The sequence below is a fragment of the Scylla paramamosain genome, chromosome 23 (assembly GCF_035594125.1).
Source record: "Scylla paramamosain isolate STU-SP2022 chromosome 23, ASM3559412v1, whole genome shotgun sequence".
Taxonomy (NCBI): domain Eukaryota; kingdom Metazoa; phylum Arthropoda; class Malacostraca; order Decapoda; family Portunidae; genus Scylla; species Scylla paramamosain.
The window spans coordinates 6710486-6715485 of record NC_087173.1 but is presented as its reverse complement, the minus strand read 5'-3'; the positions used below and the strand labels follow the sequence as shown (position 1 = coordinate 6715485).

General features: G+C 48.3%; 1 protein-coding gene across 20 annotated transcripts in view; it reads right to left on the bottom strand.

Annotated features, from left to right (window-relative positions):
* Positions 1-5000, bottom strand: part of LOC135112084 (plasma membrane calcium-transporting ATPase 3-like) — a 229423-nt gene that overhangs the window by 69033 nt on the left and 155390 nt on the right. The window contains exon 1 of one of the 20 annotated variants that reach the window (XM_064026016.1): positions 3652-3761. The exons of the other annotated variants lie outside the window; for them this stretch is intronic. The gene's annotated coding sequence lies outside the window, so the exon portion shown is untranslated. Of the gene's footprint in view, positions 1-3651; positions 3762-5000 lie in introns of those variants that run through there. 20 annotated transcript variants of the gene reach the window in all.

Sequence of the window (5000 nt, the reverse complement as noted above, 5' to 3'; positions counted from 1 at the left end):
AAAACAAAAGCACGAATGAAAAAAAAAACGCAGTAATTTTACTAATATAAAAAAAAATGCAGTGAATGAAATATAAATGTTTACTAATTAATTCCCCCACAGGTATAGCTATTTTTCAACGCACCTGTAGCGCGGCACGGGGTGAAGGGAGCACCAAAAAAATAACTATAATAATAATGCACATGAAACTTCCTCCTTGCTTTGCGAAAAAAAAGGGCGTTCTCAGCAATTTTTTTTTTCATAATCTCTTTCAATACAATATAAATGAAAATACTACTACTACTACTACTACTACTACTACTACTACTACTACTACTACTACTACTACTACTACTACTACTGCTGCTGCTGCTGTTTCTGCTTCCATCATCATGACCACCACCAAATCAATAACCAATATCATCATAATTACTGCTACTACTCAATTATTATTACTACTACTACTACTACTACTACTACTACTACTACTACTACTACTACTACTACTACTACTACTGCTACCACCACCACCACCCCTACCAACAACACTACTACTGCCTCCATTAATATGACCAACACCAAACAACTTTATAACAACAACAACTACTACTACTACTACTACTACTACTACTACTACTACTACTACTACTACTACTACTACAACTACTACTACAACTACTACTACTACTACTATAACTACTACTATTACTAATGTATAAAGTGCTGACGTAATAAAAAAAATATTTAGACCATTTTATCACCTTAAAATATTACACCAATCTTCACAATAAGGAGGAAGAAGAGAAAGAGAAGGAGAAGGAGAAGGAGAAGGAGAAGGAGGAGGAGGCAAAGCAGTCTGATCCCTTCCACTCACTCATAAACGTCACTTTCTCTAAACATTTGTTCCGTTTACTGCACCGATAATAATTATTCTAGTACGAGTAAAATAAAAATTAAGTTAACGAGAATAAGAAAAAAAAAGAGAGAATGAAAGATAAAGATTAAAATTAAGTAGAATATAAAAAATAAGGAAAGTTCGAATAATAAGAGGAAGACGAGAAGAAAATGAGAGAGAGAGAGAGAGAGAGAGAGAGAGAGAGAGAGAGAGAGAGAGAGAGAGAGAGAGAGAGAGAGAGAGAGAGAGAGAGAGAGAGAGAGAGAGAGAGAGAGAGAGAAGCCAGTTAATTAAAAAGGACACACCATGAAAGGAGAAGAAATAAGAACCACATGAAGACACAAACAAAGAGGTAAAGAATTCAGACCAAAATACAATAAAACTCAATTAAAATTACTATTCCTCTCTCTCTCTCTCTCTCTCTCTCTCTCTCTCTCTCTCTCTCTCTCTCTCTCTCTCTCTCTCTCTCTCTCTCCCCTATCAGTGTCTCAGGTTAATTAAAGGGCGAACAGGTGTGTGTGTGCAGGTGACTACATTTTGGAGGTCGCCCGTCACTCACCCTCACACACACAGGTAACACTCAGGTAACACACAGGTACTTGCAAAGGTGTGATGGGTCCTGATTTTTCCTTCCCTTTATCAGATTCCTGCGTTTCCGTGGTTCGATGCTTGATTTTCCGGCGTTTTCTACAGATTTCTGCATGTCCTGGATACGAGGTGCATCTTTTCAGGGATTTCTACAGACTTTTTCGGTAGTTTTTTTTTTTTCTTTTTATCTTTTCTTTTCAAGGGAGGTAATATATTTCAGGGTAATTCATGAGGACGCCCTGAATACGAAGCCATGTGTGTTCAGGGAAGAATATTAAACTGGAGCCACGGACACGGACACTTGGAAACACACACACACACACACACACACACACACACACACACACACACACACACACACACACACACACACACACACACACACGTATTATTCTTCATTTGCTTTTCCTCTTGCTCTCTGACCTTTTGAGAGAGAGAGAGAGAGAGAGAGAGAGAGAGAGAGAGAGAGAGAGAGAGAGAGAGAGAGAGAGAGAGAGAGAGAGAGAGAGAGAGAGAGAGAGAATAACAAATCTACAATCTGAATCTTCAATTTAATAATAATAATAATAATAATAATAATAATAATAATAATAATAATAATAATAATAATAATAATAATAAAAATAAAAATAATAATAATAATAAAAATAATAACCTAACTAAGAAAACATCAAAGGATAGTGATAAATGGGGAGATAGGAGTGCGCTCTCTCTCTCTCTCTCTCTCTCTCTCTCTCTCTCTCTCTCTCTCTCTCTCTCTCTCTCTCTCTCTCTCTCTCTCTCTCTCTCTCTCTCTCTCTCTCTCTCTCTCTCTCTCTCTCTCTCTCTCTCTCTCTCACACACACACACACACACACACATCGAATCAAATAAGAGAAAGAAAACTCAAGAGCAGCATTAAAGATGTGTGTGTGTGTGTGTGTGTGTGTGTGTGTGTGTGTGTGTGTGTGTGTGTGTGTGTGTGTGTGTGTGTGTGTGTGTGTGTGTGTGTGTGAGAGAGAGAGAGAGAGAGAGAGAGAGAGAGAGAGAGAGAGAGAGAGAGAGAGAGAGAGAGAGAGAGAGAGAGAGAGAGAGAGAGAGAGAGAGAGAGAGAGAGAGAGAGAGAGAGAGGGGATGACGAATAACGATAACATCACAACTAAGGAAACACTGAGACGTCAAAAAAAGACGCAGAGGCAGAAAACACACAAAAGAACATTCGTGAAAAAAGGGGGAAAAACCACAGCATTGCACACAAATACCAGAGACAATTACAGCTCAAAAACGAAAAGAAAGACGACAGCAAAGAGAAGACAATGCTGAGGGACAGAAAAAAAAAAAAAGTGGAGAGGAAAAAATGGGTAAAAATGAGCAAGTGGTTTGTTCAGGCTGTGTGTGTGTGTGTGTGTGTGTGTGTGTGTGTGTGTGTGTGTGTGTGTGTGTGTGTGTGTGTGTGTGTGTGTGTGTGTGTGTGTGTGTGTGGGACGGGGGAGGCAAGGAGCGGCCGAGGCTGCCACCCACACGAGCCTCATTCTGGGCCTCATGACGAGGGGAACGAGTCTTCCTGGCCAGTAATGAAGCATTGTGGAGGCGCTGCCGGCGACGCCACTCTGCGGAACTCAATAAGCGGCCCCAGGGGAGGTGGCAGCGGCGGCGGCGGCGGAGGTGGTGGCAGCGACGGCGCAAGAGGTCACCGCCGGTCACTGTACCTCTGCCTCGCCTCCTCCGGTGTTCCTGACGGGGAAGGCTCCCTCGCTACCACAAGAACCCCAGCAAACACTGGCGTGGGCGTCGGCCATTCCTGCCGCCGCGGCGCGAGCACATCACTTTAGCTTCACTCCACTGTGTCTCCAGCACGGCAGCAGCAGCGGCGAGGCGACCCACCATCTGGTGGCAGGTGGCGGCGGTGCAGCAGCAGCAGGTGTTGAGGGGAGGGGCGCCAAGGGTTCCGGGCTGACGCGGGTCAATCGGGCACAGGGTCACATCCCTCCCTCCTCCAGCACTCCTCCAAGGCTCCCTCACCCCCTCCGCTGCTCCACTCCTCCACCAAGCCAAAGAAACAAGCCACTCCTGCCGGTGGCGGTCCGAGCCGGCGCGGGGCGGCGCGAGGATGACGTCTGGTGAAGTGCGGACAGCGCCATGTCACCGAGGCGGCGATAGTTGCGGCTGCGATGGCGAACCACGGCGCTGGTCCAGGGACGGCGACTTACCTGAGGGCGTGAGGGAGGTGCAGGAGGGCCAGGGGGCACCAAGGGCCATGACGGCTTCCGGTGAGGGCGGGCGGGGGTGCCTCCTGGGTGAGGCCGAGCCCGGCACTGACTCCGGCTGAGGCGGCGGCGGAGGAGCCGACCCGGAGCCCCGCCGCCAATCAATGACCGTCACCATGGCAACCACCTCAGGAATGTCCAGTCCGCGCCCTCCGCCGTGCACAACAGGTTCTCGTGCACAACACTCGTGCACAACAGGTTCAGCGAGCACTGCAGACCGTGAGTGGCCAGTGCACGCCACGCCACGCCACGCCACGCCCTGCACCCCTCCACCACCTCCGCCATCGCCACCACCACCACCACCACCGCCAACACCGTCGCCGCCACCGCCGCCGCCGCCGCCGTCCCGCGGCGCCCACCACCCTGCACGCGACCCCTCGGTGGCACCAGGCGATACACACATTTCCATTTTCATTCCACGGCCGCGACCACCACAGCCCCGGGGTGGTCGTGGTGGCGGAAACCTCCAAGCAACACGGCGGCGGCTTAACACCACCGCAACCACCATTATGAGCGCCATAAAGCCAAGAGTAATGGAGTGTCAGCCCCTCCAGGTGTTGGGGCGGGAGTCGTGAGCTCCTCTGCGGTAATAAGCACTCTCAAAATTTGCACCTCCTTCCCATCACACCTGAGCACACCCAGGGGCGCCCCTCCCCGCCTGGCCGTGGCTGGGGCAACAAGGAAGCACCCACACTGTATTTTTAGTCCCTTCCCCTAAATATTAAAAAAAAAAAAAAAAGCACAAAATAACGTCGTTTTCCAGTTTCCAGTTTCACAAACAGGCAGACGGAGAGAACATGATGGCAAACAAAACAGAGAGAGAGAGAGAGAGAGAGAGAGAGAGAGAGAGAGAGAGAGAGAGAGAGAGAGAGAGAGAGAGAGAGAGAGAGAGAGAGAGAGAGAGAGAGAGAGAGAGAGAGAGAGAGAGAGAGAGAGAGAGCGTGGAAAAAGGACCATTCAATTATTTTCTATATAGTTCCCGGGGCGCTGAGAGGCGGGAAGGGCGGGGGTACTTTTCTCCCTACCGCCTCCCTTCACACCCTCCCTCCCTTCCTCTCTCCCTTCCCTTCTGCTGCTGCTGCTGAGCCTGTAGTGCTGAGGTAAATAATGACAACGATCGTGTCTGACTAGAAAACATTCGGAAGAGAGAAAAACACATACGCTATACCACTCCCCCTCTCTCTCTCCTCTCCCTGTTTCCCTCCACTCCTCCCCTCTCCTATTCTCCCTCTACTCCACTCCTCTCCCCTCTCCAAAGCATTGTTTGTGGAATAGCATAAAAAAAACTGGTT